The following is a 16,493-nucleotide window of genomic DNA, read 5'->3' as shown; positions in this document are numbered from 1 at the left end:
CTAAGATTTACGAAGAAATACAACTTTACTTATGTCTGTGACTCTCACTTTGCTATGATATCCTGCCTTAGAATATCCAGCACTACATATTTTACATTGCTATTATGTTACCCTTAGTCCTGAGTATAGTTACTATGCAAAATTTGTAGATAGTGGAAAAGGTAGTATCTTGTGTTGGTATGCACGCCTGAAGTTTCTTTCTTTGACTGGGTCGACGGACCTCGCGACGGGACGTCGTGGTCACGACGGGCCGTCGTGGACCTCGCGACGGGCCGTCGTAGTCATGAGAGGCCGTCGTGGTCATGACGGGCCGTGGTCATGACGGGCCGTCGTGGTCATGACGGGCCGTCGTGGTCATGACGGGCCGTCGTGGTCATAACGGGCCATCGTGGTCATCCGTCGTGGTCATGACGGGCCGTCGTGGACTCCGTCGTCCCATACTTGCAAGTTTCTTCTGCTACTTCTCTGATCTTCATGACGAACATGCAGGACGGACCGTCATGGCTACGACGGTCCGTCACACTTTCCGTTACAGCTGAAATTTCAAATTTATTAATTGTTAAATTCTTAATTTTGTGTTCTTTCTTGATGGAACAGATTTGTTTACTAGAGGAATTGATATTCAAGCAGTTAAGGTTGTTATCAATTCTGATTTTCCTAAGAACTCAGAAACGTATTTGCACAGGGTATGTATATCAGATATTTGATCTTGCTTATTGACTTATATATTGTTTTTGCTATTTCATCATTGGTAATTTATTGTTAGTGGCTTTGGTTTGAATTGAGCTAAGGTTTCGTTTCTCTTGACCACTATTCATCTTGCTTGTTTGGTATGGTTGAAGTGTAGTTTTGGTATGTCAGATTTAGTTTCCTTGTTTGATCGTGTGGAACATATTAACTACACAAGGAAACTAATCTAATTTTCTTTTATTTTTGCTGCTGCTGTAATCTACAATCTGGACTTGTCTCTCTTTAGTTGTTGTTAATGTATTTGGTTTAAATTGAGCTAAGGTCTTGCTTCTTTTGTTTCACTGTTTTTTTGGCATTTGTATAGAACATTGGCATGGTATGGAATCTGCAATCTGCAGATTTGTTGTTAATGTTTTCGGTAACTGCTGCTTCTATATATAAATATTTCTGTCAGTAAAGTCTATTTTCTTTCTTATTATATAGAATATCCATGTTATAACCATAACTTTTGACATCCTAGTAGAAGGCATGCTTCCATAACTACAAACAAATAAACAAATAATTATTAGGAGAATCTAATTGTTTGTGTCTCCTCATTAATTCCTTATTTCTTTAGTGTTCGTGTTAGTTTGCGTGCATCATGGTTATTGTATAACACCAAATATTTTATATTGTTTCTTATGAAGTTTGAACCCTAATGCAATTATTCATTGTTGTTGAACTCATTTGGAATTCTAGACACCTAAGGGAAGATCATCTACTTTGAACATCAAAAGACAAGTAGGCATCTACTTTGAACATCAAAAAATGCAATCTAATTTTCTGTAAATGCTAGATTTCTTGCCTCTCTATATTGTTGCAATCTGAACTTCTTAGCTCTTCTATATAACTGCCAATATCTTATTTGTGTAGGGAAATGGAGGTGATCAAATTTGAAGTGGATGATGAAGAGTTTTTGAACTATTGTAAAAGTTTAAATACATATTTGATTTATTGTGTACACATTTAGAATATTGATGTATAAGTATGGGTATGTACACAACACATACTATCTTTTGGTTGTACATGAAATATTTCTCGAAGTTTATTTGAAATATATAGCTTCAATTTAATGATTAATTAGTTCATTTTGTGTTTTAGGTCACTTGTATGTATGTAAATATATTATATATATTTGTGCTACATGTAGGCTTATAAATGTCAATGTTACACTTTGTAAGTGTTGCTCTATGTAGATAAAAAGTTACACTTTGAAAGTGTTGCAATAGATGACCAATAAAAGGCAACACTTTTTAAGTGTGACCAATAAATCTTAAAAGGCAACGCTTTTAAGTGTAGTCTAACAAAAAATAGGTGATGCTAATGCACGTCTTCAAAGCGTGCCCTTATACCTTTTTGGCTACGCTTTATAAGTGTAGCCAAAGATGGCAACATTTAAAAAGTGTTGCCTAATGTCAAAGGTTACGCTTCTTTTGGGCAGCCCTAAAAAGTGTTGCTGAATGTCCAAAAGTGTAGCCTTTTATCAAAGGCCACACTTTTTGCTAGTTTAGGCTACACTTACGTGGTGTTGCTGTAGGCCGAAAATGGTGTAGTGTCTAGTGAGGGAGTTGAGGAACACCCAAGGAAAACGGAAGCGGTGAAAAATTGGCCTAGACCATTGACTCCAACTGACATTAGGTGTTTCTTGTTTTAGCGGGTTACTATCGGAGGTTTGTGGATTGTTTCGCGTCCATTCCGTCTCATTTGACTACTTTGACCCAAAAGAGTAAGAAGTTTGAGTGGTCGGAGGCATGTGAGAAAATTTTCCAATTGTTGAAAGATAGGCTTACTTCCGCTCCGGTGTTGACCTTACCGGAGGATACAATGGGTTTCATGGTGTGTTGTGACGCATCCTAAGTGGGTTTGGTGTATGTGCTTATGCAAAACGGGAAGGTGATAACCTATGCCTCTAGGAAACTAAAGGTACATAAGATAAATTACCCGATTCATGACCTTGAATTAGCAGTTGTGGTGTTTGCTTTGAAAATTTGGAGGCGTTACTTGTATGGGGTTCATGTTGATGTTTTTACCGATCATAAGAGTCTCTAATATGTGTTTACCCAAAAGGAGTAGAATCTCCGACAAAGAAGGTGGCTAGAGTTGTCGAAAGATTATCATATGATTGTCTATTATCACCCCGGCAAGGCTAATGTAGTTGTGGATGCCCTAACTAATATGACTATGGGTATTGTATCTCATTTTGACGAAGTCAAGAAGGATCTAGCAAGGGAAGTACATAGATTGGCTAGATTGGGGGTCAGGTTAGAGAGTTCTCTGGATGGGGGTGCTATAGTTCATCATAACTCCGAGTCATCTTTAGTTGTTGAGGAAAAGTCTAAGAAACACGTTGATTTAGCTTGAATGGAGTTGAAATAATCGGTTCGCAGCAAATTGAATTAATCATTTTCCTGGGGGGGGGGTATGGTGATTTAAGGTACCAAGGGAGATTATGTGTTCGCGATGTAGATGGGTTGACGGATCGGATCCTAGAATAAGAATATGGGTCCCACTACTCAATTCATCCGTGGTCGACAAAAATTTACCATGACCTAAGGGAGAAATACTGGTGGGAGGTCTAAAAAGGGACATAGCGGAGTTTGTTGCTAAGTGTTGGAATTGCCAAAAAGTAAAGGTTAAGACCTAAAGCCGGGTGGCTTACTATAAGAGATCCAAATTCCTACTTGCAAGTTGGAAGAGATCAATATGGACTTTGTAGTAGGTTTACCTCATACGCAAAAGTCATATGATTCCATATGGGTGGTTGTGGATCGAATGACTGAGTCCGCTCACTTTATTCCCGTCAAGTCTACATATTCAACGGAGGATTATGCAAGAATCATCCAAGATGAGATTGTGTGCCCCCATGGCATTCCGTAATCCATCATATCGGATTGGGGCGCATTATTCACATCTAGATTTTGGAGGCCGTTCCAAAAAGGGTTAGGTACTACGGTGAAGTTAAGCACCGCTTTTCATCCCCAAATGGATGGTCAAATGGAGCGTATGATACAAACCCTTGAATATATGCTTAGGGCGTGCATCATTGATTTTAAAGGGAGTTGGAATAGACATTTACCTTTGGTGGAGTTTGACTACAATAATAGTTTTAATTCATCAATTTCCATGGATCCCTATGAAGCCTTGTATGGTAGGAAGTGTAGGTCTACTATTGGATTGTTTGAAGTGGGTGGGCCATCGCTTCTTGTTCCCGAGTTTATTTAAAAGACCTTGGAAAAGGTTTATATCATAAGGAACCGGTTGCAAACGGCCTATAGTCGGTAAAAGTCTTATGTCGATCATAGGAGAAGGGATTTGGAGTTTGAAGAAGGTGATAAGGTGTATTTGAAAATTTCACCAATGAAAGGGGTGTTTAGATTTTGAAAGAAGGGGAAATTGAGTCCTCGTTATGTGGGTCCCTATGAAATCTTGCAAAGGGTTGGTAAGGAGTCCTATGAATTGAAACTTCCTAGTGAATTGGCTTCGGTTTCATTTGGTTTTCCATGTTTCTATGTTGAAAAAGTGTATCGGTGATCCCGAGTCCATTCTTCCTATTGAGGATCTCGGTGTCAAAGATAACCTCTTTTATGAGGAAGTTCTGGTTCAAATTTTCGATAGGAAAGTCAAGAAGTTGAGGAATAAAGAGGTGGTTTCCATAAAGGTGTTGTGGAAAAATCAATTAGTTGAGGGTGCAAAATGGGAGGCGAGGCTGACATGAAGTCCCGTTACCCTCATCTTTTTGAGAATTAAGGTTAGTCTTTTGTTTAATAATATAAATATGACTAGAAATTGATTTTTTTTTATTTTTGGGCAAAGTTTTGCACATTATGCATTTTTGAAAAACATACAGTGAAGTTACTGTAGTATTTCTCTTTAAAAAACCTTGAAATTTTGCTTGTTTTGAGTTATGTTGTGCATTTTGATATGGTGGGTCTTTATAAAATGATACGTAGCATGTTGTTAAGTTGAACTTTGTGCTAATTAACTCATATAATGTATGTTGAAGATCATAGGTGTTCTGAGAAGGAAATGCCTCATGATGAAGTGTTTTGAGCCTTACGTATGGTGATTTGAGTTTTGATATTTGCCTTGTTGAAATTACATGATTTATGTTGAATTGATATTGTTAATTAGTTGGGCTACTAGTCTTGAGTCTATTCCTTCCTTCAAAATAGTTTTAGTGTCATTCGGTGAAGAATGTTCCTAAGGGGGTGTTAATGTAACACCTTGAAAATCCAAGATACATTGTAAAGCCTAACATAGGTGTCATAAGGTCTAATTAGTGTTTCTAAGTCCAATTTTGATGAATATAGGTCATAGAAGGTTTAAGAACAAAAACGTCTAAGAACGTCCATGACATCCGAGAAGTTGGTTCAAAGGGATGTCAGTGTGTCTTAGCCTATTTGAATAACTTTTAGGAGTGGGAAATGTTTGAAAATTGGTGGAAAGGTATCTAATAGGTGTTTTACTTGTTTCATGGTTGAAACTTCCGGGTACGACTCTCCAAGGACCAACCAAGGGCCCTTTAGGAGGACCCTTGTAGTTTGATGCAACACTGCCTGGCAGTATGCATCGACGGGACAGAAGACAACCCCTGTGTGGAGGACGAGGCGTTGATGCCACCATCGTCCCACGCTTAGGATGGTAGAAAAGGTCCTTCACCCACACAGCCTCTGAACTCATCGATGGAGTGTAGAGATGCAGCCTATGGTCCGTGTGTGGATCGACGGGATGTCGATGCCACCGTCGTTCCACATTAGACAATTGGAGTAATCCCCTCTCCTTCCCAGTCTCTGACCAAGACGACGGAGTGCAGGACGGAGGGTGGATGTTCGTCGACTCACAAACGACCCGCAAGCGGGGTCCCGTCTGTGAGGGTCCTAAGTTGCTGCATATTTTTTATTCAGTTTATTTAATTAATTAGGTGGTGTAAGGGTTAGTTGGATATTAAAGAGAGACTAATTAAGTGGTTTAAGTCCCACTATAAATACCCTCAACCCTCACTAACGTAAAGAAAACTCACAAATAAAATCGCTTCCTTCTCTCTTATTTCTCTCTCTACATGAACTCACCTTTGAATACTATCAAGGATTAGGGTTTGGGGTCTGGAAAGGGATGAATTCACCATCAAACTGTTGACAAACATTAAGGTATGGCTTCTATCCATATTTGAGACTCTTTCCTCAAGGGTTCCTTCAAAATAGATTTCAGAAGTTGAGTTTTCTTATGGGTTTCATTCAATTACGAAATTAAAGTTATGGGTTGAGTTGTTAATGATTTCTTAGGGTTATATTGAGTATATTAACATGTAATTCAACTTTTTTATGGTAATTGTTGATGGTTTGTTCTATGTTGAAGAATATGATCGTTTATACCTAATCATAGGTAGTGATCTTGACCTATATTGTATTGTGATCATTCAGTTGAGTTTGTTGTTGATTTGATTACTATTCTATGGTGTTATTATTATTAAATTAAGATGAATTATAGGCCTATCATGCTACTTCTTGAGATGTGATTTAGGCTATGAATTATAATGTGAAATTAGCCTATGTATCTTGTCTCAAGTTGTGATCTAGAGTTGAATTGTGTTATAGAGATGCAATTGGCCTTATTATATTATTGGTTATCATTGTGTGATGATGTTACTCCCCGAATTGGGTTAAGTTATGGGTTGATGGTAAGACCTTGATGGTAGACTATGAGGAAGACTTGGTAAGTCTTAGAATCTCTATCTTTATTTCCAATTATGATTAATTGTTGTTAAGTCATGATATTACATTGGAGTATGTCATATACTAGGATTATAGGGTGGTGTGATGTTGAATTGAAATGTCTTGACTATATTGTGAGGTTGATTAAGGTGTATGTGATATAAGGATGGTGAAAACTATCAATATGCCTTTACATGCTATGAAATGCTAATGTGTTAAACCTCACTTATGTGAATTGTGATGACAGGACTTATACTCATACAATTCTTATTGAGATATTGATGATGATGATTAAACAAGGGGAAGACCCTATAACCTATATTAAGCTATGATTGATAATTAAAGGCTTAAAGACATTTCAAAAAGGGACTCTAGCTTAGCACCGAGCGAACTAGCTTGAGGAGTGTCCCTTCCCACATAGGGAAGGTAGGAACACTATGTTACTCTTGAGTTTGGAGACTATAATGCATGGCGCATATAGAGGGTCCCAACCATATCTTCTATGTAATATTCCAGAAAATCATACGTTTAATAAAAACCCCAATAGGCTCTTAAGAATGCGTATCAGGGGTAAATAGGCATCCTAATGCCCAATACTTAAAAATATTGGGCATATTAGAAAATTATGAGCATAGTAGAAAATGTTGGCTTAGAGAGTGTTAGCAAGATTTTCAAGTATCTACGAGTTTGTGTAATGAATGTACCTGAAATGAAGACCCTAAGCTAATTAAAAAGTCGTCTTTACAAATCACATGAACTACTAGGGATCAAAGTGTCAAGCCTAGTACCATAACACATGACCATTTAAAAGGATCATGTAGATTAAACAGTGCCCAAGGTCATAGTGAGGATCCTTGGGACAATAAGTAAACATTCCCAAATAAACCATAAATAATAGTTCATTAGGAATGTGCAACCAACCCATGTGCAAGCACAGGTGCAAGACCCAAACCGAATTCGGTTAGGGTAGTTAGGGGGGAAATCGTGCACAAGGGACCACTCCATGTGGGGCCTAAACTCCTTATAAATTATAGACTCTAACCTACTTCCATAAATAACTAAATAACCTAGGACTAACCTAATTGAACCAATTAGTGCACCGGACAACCTAGGACCAAAACCGGATTTACACTAACCTAGTACTAGTTTAAGAGACAACCTAGTACTTAACCTAGGATGGTCCAAAAGGTTAGTTATGGTCCTCAAAAATTAGGGGTAATTTATTAATTCCCCTAGTTTGCCTAATTAATTAATTTAAAAGGTCTAAAACCGAAAATAAAAAGGATTTTTTCAGATTTTGGTTAAAACAAGAAAGGGACAACCTAGTACCTAACCTAGGATGGTCCAAAGAAATAGTTAAGATCCTAAAGACATAAGGGTAATTTAGTTATTACACTAGGATACTTAATTAATTAATTTATAAACTTAATTAATTAATTTAATGGGGCAAAATTGAAATCACAAAAGAATTTCCAAATTTTGGTTAAAACAAGAAAAAGACAACCTAGTACCTAACCTAGGATGGTTCAAAGGATTGGTTATGTTCCTAACGACTTAATTTAACTTTAGTTATTAAATTAGGTCACCTAATTAATTAAATTATCAATTTAGTTAATTCGTTTAAATGATCAAAAAAACAAAATCCTTACACTAACCTAGTATAATTCAAGAAACATCCTAGTACTTAACCCAGGATGGTCCTAAAGGTTTGATTATAGTTCCAATGACTTAGGGGTACTTTATTACCTACCCTAGGTACCTAAATTAATTAAATTAAAGATTTAATTAATAAATATAAATTCAAAATATTGACCGAAACCATAGTCAACACCAATTTCTAGATTCGACTAAGTGTTATGTTTTCCTATCCGTAGTCAACTTAGGAGGGGCGTCTTGGTAATAGGCTAATTAGTTTATTAAACTAAATTATTAGTGGTATAATTAAAGATCAGTATATAAACCTAAAAATCGCGTTGAAACTCAAAGAAAAGGCGACGCAAAAACAATAAGCAACGAACGCAAGAAAAAGACAGAAAGTTTATCGATTTCTCTAGGGCGATTTCAAGGTTCCTTCAAAGTTCCGTTCAAGGTGGTATTTGTATATTATGTTCTACATAAGGTATGGTTTCTCTCCTGGACTTATTTCTCCAAGAAAACGTTCTTTCGAATGATTCAAAGATCTGGAAAACTAGGGTTGTTTCATGTCATTCTTGTCGAACTCATGTTGTTGGTATGTGATGCAGGCTTATCTTATTGTGTATGGTTTTTGATTAAATAATGATTGAATGAACCTAATAATTGGACTCGATTGATGCTAAGTGTTATTATGTGAACTAAAAGAATGATAGTATGTTAAAGATATGCCCGAAAATGTTATGTATTGAGATGTTACGGTATGTTGTGCATACTTGACGTTAATATGACGTTCTAAATATGATATATTCATCAAATGCTAATATGATTCTGTCCAAGATGTTTAAAAGCGTTATGCCTAATGTTAAAAGGTAGGCTGAATATATCTCCATGAAATCATAAGTTGAATAAAAGTCTGGGTTATGCCAGTAAAATGGATAACAATGTCTTGCCCAAAAGTTGAATGGAATTGGCTTATATTATTGCTTTTAAATAATGATGGAAAAATTGGCTAATGAGAATTTCATGAAACTATATTTGAATGAATGTTTGGCCTGTGCCAATAAATTGGCTATGAAATAATTTCCAAATTTTCTAGGCTAATACTAAACTAACACCAATCTTATGTGCCCAATTTAATGCAATGTGAAATTAAGCATCACCAATAGAACAAAATGAATCAAAGAAAGGGTATGTCAATAAATAGGACCTGTCCCAATATAGCCTATACTATCTTATATGACTAAAATGTTGGAATGCCAAATTAATAAGCACATCTAAACTAATTCAATGAATCCATAACTAAGGGCATGTGATTCATTCGGACAACTCCAAACATGCTCTAAATGAATGATGTATGAACTCATGAAACTCATTGAATGAAGTGCTCATCATTCATAAACGATGATATGAATCTACTAAACTAAAGTAAGTAAGTAACGTAAGTTATAACATAATTAAAGGGGTCTAAATTAATGAAGTGACCAGAATGGGGTGTTAAAGTAAGTGAGACAAGTCTCACTTACACCTAAGCTACTATGCCAAAAGAATACTCACGTATGAAGGTGTTAGAATGTGTGAGACCAGTCTTATTAACGCCTAAGGATGATATGTAAGGACAATTCACATTTCATCAATATAAAGTAAGGATGACAAGTCATCAAATGAGTAAATAAATCTAAATCACATTATATATGTAAGTGTAAGGACAATTCACACTTAATAAGTAAAGAAGATATGAGAAATTATCTAATGAGCTATGACTACCTCATGCTAGAAGCAAGCTTCAATGATGTATGAGTTGAATGTAAATAGGAACTTTAAACTGAGCACTTATAGGCTAGTTATGAGCGGTGATGCCTTCTTTCGGGAAGGGCGGAGGTTCACGTAATTCTTATGAGATGAGACTGTCCACCAAGGTATGTATGGGTCTCCCTAAATCTCCTAGTCTTTGAACTATGCTGCCAACATAGGGAACTAGCCAGTGGTTTTCAACCTAAGCGAGCTAGGGATGTTTTGGTTTCACCTTGACCAGCGGCTCCACCACTTTTCGGTGTGGGGAAGACATAAGATTTAATGATGCTCACATGATTTATGTTGGTTAAGGTTGGAGTTCCTCAAAGTATGACAGATAATGCAATGAACGATACTGAAGGTGTTTGTGCAAGACAATTAGGAGATGAAATCAGATTCAAGTAATGAGATTAGGTCATTCTTTGTCATTACACTTCATGATCCCGATGACAGTATTAAACTTCATCCTAGGTATAGCTGGTGTTTACATCTCCTTCTACCTGCAACATTAACTATACCAAACAAAAGAATAGTATATGTTATAGGTAGCAATCCGGAATAAAACAGTCAAGGAGGATATTTAATCCTTCTTAATTTCCTCCTTCTGAAGTTTTGAACTCCCATTTTCTCTAGGATATAGCTTCCTTTTGCTTCTTGTGGTAATTGTTCGTAAGTATAATAATGTTGTATGATTTCTTGACTGTGACTATGCTTTGATAATATGTCTTCTGTACAGTTGGCTTCACTGTAAATATGCAAACATGAAAAGTAATTACATTGGTTAGTAAGCTCTTGTATTTCTAATATAGACCTTTGTAATTTCCAAGGAGGTTGATCTTTACATAATGACAACTTGTTCAATATTTCTGAGTAAACCTCAAGGATGATATTCCTATATCCACGCTCTATACACCATTGCAATCCATATATATCAGCTTGTATCTCTGCCTGATTGTTAGTGCCTTCCCCAAGAGGTTTAGCAAAAGCATATATGATATTACCATATTGATTTCTAAGTATTCCACCCCCTTAAATTTTTCCTGGATTAGACAGAGCACTACCATCTGTATTTAGCTTATATCTAGTAGTAGTAGTAGGAGCTTTCAAAGTGACTATATCAACCTTTACCTCATGTCCTCTTATCTCCAATATTTCAACCAATTCTGTCCATTTTGCAGGACATTGAATATAAGGAAATATGGTGTAAAGGATAAGTAATATATCCTTAAGAAAAAGATATTTGACTTTGAAAATACTGGAAGTCGTTCAACCATATTTAGCTGCACACTATTTTTCCAGAGATTCCAACATGTGTTGAATAGCTTAGAAATCATGTTGTTGGTATGTGGTGCTGGATGATCTTAATGTGTATGGTTTTTGATTAAATAATTATTGAATGAACCTATTAATTGGACTCGTTTGATGCTCAGTTTTATTATGTATGAAGATGTTACGGTCTGTTGTGCATACTTGCTATTAATATTACGTTATAAATATGATATATTAATCAAATGCTAATATGATTCAGTCCAAGAAGTTTAAAATCTTTATGCGTGAAGTTATGTTATAAGGTTGGCTAAACAGATCTCCATGAAATCATAAGTTGAATGAATGTTTGGGTTATGCCAGTAAAATGGCTAACCATGTTTTGCCCCAAAGTTGAATGGAATTGGCTTACATTATTGCTTTTAAATAATGATGGAAATATTGGATAATGGGAATCTCATGAAACTATATTTGAATGAATGTTTGGCTTGTGCCAATAAATTGGCTATGAAGTCAATTCCAAATTTTCTAGGCCAATTTTAAATTTACAACAATCTTATGCGCCCAATATAATGCAATGTCAAATTAAGCATGACCAACAGAAAAAAATGAATCCATACTAAGGGTATGTCAATAGATGGGACAAGTCCCAACATACCCTATACTATCTTATATGACTAAAATGTTGAAATGCCAAATGAATAAGCACATTGAAAGTAATTCAATGAATCCATAACTAAGGGCATGCCATTCATTTGGACAACTCCCAACATGCTCTCAATGAATGACATAAGAACTCATGAAACTCATTGAATGACGTGCTCATCGTCCATAAACGATGATATGAATCTACTAAACTAAAGTAAGTAACTAACATGAGTTATAACATAAATAAAGGGGTGTAAATTAAGTAAGTGACCAGAATGGGGTGTTAAAAGAAGTGAGACAAGTCTCACTTACACCTATGCTACTATGTTAAAAGAATACTCACGTATGAAGGTATTAGAATGTGTGAGACCACTCTCATTAACACCTAAGGATGATATGCAATGACAATTCACACTCATCAATGTAAAGTAAGGATGATATGTAAGGACAATTATGTAAAGTAAGGATTATAAGTCATCAAAGAGTAAATAAATCTTAATCACATTCTATATGTATGTGTAAGGACAATTAACACTTAATACATAAAGAAGAGTTGAGAAATAATCTAATGAGCCATGAATAACTCATGTTAGAAGCAGGCTTCGATGATATATGAGTTGAATGTAAATAGGAACTTTAAACTGAGCATCGATAGGCTAGTTATGAGTGGTAATGCCTTCTTTCAGGAAGGGCGGAGGTTCACGTAATTCTCATGAGATTAGACTGTCCACCATGGTGGGTATGGGTCTCCCTGAATCTCCTAGTCTTTGAACTATGCTGCCAACATAGGGAACTAGCCAGTGGTTTTCCACCTAAGAGAGCTAGGGATGTTTTGGTTTCACCTTGGCAAGTGGCTCCACCTCTTTTCGGTGTGGGGAAGACACCTGATTTCATGATGCTCACATGATATATGTCGGTTTAGGTTGGAGTTCCTCAAATTATGAAATATGATGAAATGAACGATACCGAAGGTGTTTGTGCAAGAAAATCAGGAGGTGAAATCGGATTCAAGTAATGAGATTAGGTCATGCTTGGTCATTGCATTTCATGATCCCGATGAGAGTCTTAAACTTCATCCTAGGTATGGATGGTGTTTAAATCAGCCTAAGAATGAATGAAATGAATAATGTGAAGTACGAGTGAACGAACGAAGCAGATTCTGTGTTTGCTAAAGAAGGCCCTCGCGTTGAGGTCCTATATGTTGGGCCCTCACTTGAGATGTCTTAATGCTACATCTAAAATTTCAAGGTATCGTATATATGAAATGTATAATATATAAAACTTGAAAACGTTAAATAAATAATCCATAACTTCCCTAACATGAAAGTAATGAAATCAATGGAATGATAAATAGAGAATGGCTTATGAAATGTTATGAATATATAGTGTATTGAATGACTTGCTATAAGAATAATCAAAACATGTCGAATGAAGTTTACAATAAGTAAAGGGTATAACTTATAATGAATCTTCATGTCATGAAAATGAACAAAGCCAAATAATTATAATGGCTTCCTTTATTAGGAAAATATCAAAAGACAATAATGAATTCAAATATGCTTATAAAAAATAATTAACTAATAAACTTAGCCAATAAAGATTCGATTATAAAGAATTCATGACCAAAGTAAGCAAGATCATAAGCTCTAATGATATGCCCCAAGAACTATGCACATTATGCAATCAACTAAATAATGAGTATAGTCAATAATTATTGATTTGTAAATAAATTCATGCCCCAAATTGTAGTTAAGTCATTTCCTTAATCTCTTGAATTACTTATTTGATTCATTGTGGCTATGGGACTACAATGAATCATTGCCCTTGTAAGTAAATCATAGGACCAAAGGATTTATTGAACTACACAACAAAGGTTGGTGAAGAAGCTTCATGGCTCTGGAATTTCATAGAGGATATTCCGTTCTGGCCCAAACCTGTTGGACCTATTTGCATACATTGTGATAGTCAAGCAGCAATAGGTAGGGCAGGAAGCATCATGTATAACGTGAAGTCTCGTCATATACGACAGAGACATAACACCATAAGACAACTGCTCTCTAGTGGAATTATCACAATTGATTATGTAAAGTCAAGCGATAATTTGAAAAATCCACTAACGAAAGGCCTAGCGAGAGAGAGTTGAAAGATCATCTAAGGGAATGGGTTTACGTCTTAAGACAAGTCAGCATGACAGTAACTCTATCTAACAGACTGGATATCTAAAGAGCAAGATTCACAGAGAAAAACAAAGTTGTGGCTGACGGATAGACATTGTCAATTAACTTAATCCATTCTCATGATGAAGACAATGTTCAGGAACAAGGTTAAGACTTTAAGGCTTGTCAATGTGGTAATAAAGCTTAATGTTTTTAATGATTTGATAAGTTTGGTAGATTTGAGCAAATAGTGTATCTACAAGAGGCCACGGTTAAAAATCACCTATATGAGTGTGAAGTGTAAGCAGCTTCAAAGAGAATTTTATGTCAAAAGCCTATTCTCTATACACTCATGAAACCAGGAGGTGTTCATGGCTGAAACGGGTACAACCGTAAGAACTATAAACAGTAAAGGGTTAATTTTGTGACTTATGGTTGTCTAGGTATACACTAAAGCTCGACGGTTTGAAGATATCACATCTACCGGTTGACCGAGTATATCCAATATATGTTCACTACGGAAAGTCCATGGGAAAACCTACTTATCCATATTGAATTAATCCTTGCCTATTACGTACACAATTGTCCGTGCATTCCTATGTTATAACGATTCCCAATCAATGTGGAGGATTGTTAGGTATGTTGCAAGAATTGATGGGAAATCGAGGGAAAGAGAGGAACTTGAAAAGTTTAGAACTTGAATAGTTGGGAACTTGAAAAATCTTCTTATGCTTTAATAAAAAGGCATTTGTCCCTCATCGGTGGAGGAAAGAAAAATAGGAGAGTTTAAATATAGAAACACTCTGATTAATTGTTAAAAGGGTTCGAAAGAGGAACCCCCCTCGCGCCGTCATCAGTACTCACTCGCTCGGCTCGGCTTCGGCTTCGGCTTTGGCAAATGATCGATCGAGAGAATATTTTTGGAAAAAGATTATTTTATTTATTTATTTATTTAATTAAATTAAATTGCCAAAAATGTTTTCAATTTATTAGTTGACATTAACCAAAATGTTTCAATTTTTTAGTTGATTAACCCGACTCGACTTGGATCCGCGCGCGACCCGTTTTATTTAAACTTTCTGTTTTATTTAAAATTCCCGCCATGATTGTTATGAAAGGTTGCAACTTTCATGAACAGTCCGTACCATTTGAAAGGTTGCAAACTTTCATTAATGGTCGTGTGGATTATGAAAGGGTTGCAACCTTTCGCAACCTGTTCTTCTTGCCTATGAATACTGTTCATTCTTCAGAATATTTCCTTACGAATTTTCTGAGTTTCTTCTTCTTCTTCTACACAAAACTTTTCTTCTTGTATTTTCCTGCTGTTGATTGGTTCACTGACACTAGAGTTTTTGGTATCTATACTCTGGTGATTGAGATTATTTTACCGTGGGAGGTTATATTACAAATCAAACCTCGGATACTAGAGGAGAATAATTTTCTTAAAGGGACACAGTGATTTCAGTGTTTTTGATCTTTTCTTCTTAAAACTTTATTCACATTCTGGTATGTTTTACAGATTCTTTGTGAATTAAATTTCTGTTCATCTCTCTTACTGCTTCTATAAATTTTAGTTACTTTGTGTTTCTGAACAATTTATTAGAATCAATAATTTCTAGTTTTGTAACACAAATTGGCAATACTTCAGTCACTATAAAGTTCGAAATAAGTTTCTTCCCTGAATTTTATGAAATTCTTGATATGAGTTATATCCTTGTTTCAAATGCTAAATTCTTATATCATGAAATTTCATTATTATATGCATTGATATCCTTGAGTTTTTATTCATGCTTATTTTTCACATGAACCCTAGTTGATTATATTATTATTGAAGCCTCTGTGCATTTATTTTTGAATTTTAAAGTGAGTTCAAGAGTATCTTCAATTATCTTTTGAGAAGAGTTTAAGGGAAGTCAAATGGTTCCAAAATCACTCTTTTAATATTGAGAAAAGATATACTATTTTATAAAGAGCACAAACAGTTTTCAAAAGCATTTGAGTTAGGTAAATAAAAATTCAATTAACCCTTAAAGAAAATATTATTTTTTACATTTACAAGAAAGTATTATTTTGAGAAAAGTGTACAGAGTTTTCAGAATATTTCAGATAAATTAAGTTCGATTTCTGTTACCTCTTAAAGAGGCCTTTAGAAACATTATCTCAACCCAAAGAGTACTTTTGATGAGCATTAAATATTATTTGATAAGTATTGATCACCGATTTAGGGTAAGAGTTCAGATGACTCAAAGTCTATAACTTACGCTGCCAACGTAGATTGAATCGAATCGTTGGACAGGCGAAGCCTCACCTTCCTTAACAAGGCTTTTTAGTGGATCCAGCAGTTCAGTTGAGTGCTATATTCGAGCAAGTTATAGGGAAGCTTTGGAAACATGAGTAAGACGTATCATTATGAAACTCATAATTATGTTTTCAATTAGAGTTACTCCCAGTAATCTAAACTAAAATATATCTTAATTCATGTATTGGAGTTTAGTCTTTACTATAAATGCATCCCTAGAGAAATATTTTAAGTTATACATATATATATATCTATATA

Source organism: Solanum pennellii, chromosome 10, assembly GCF_001406875.1.
Source record: "Solanum pennellii chromosome 10, SPENNV200".
Taxonomy (NCBI): domain Eukaryota; kingdom Viridiplantae; phylum Streptophyta; class Magnoliopsida; order Solanales; family Solanaceae; genus Solanum; species Solanum pennellii.
This window is presented reverse-complemented; position numbering follows the sequence as displayed.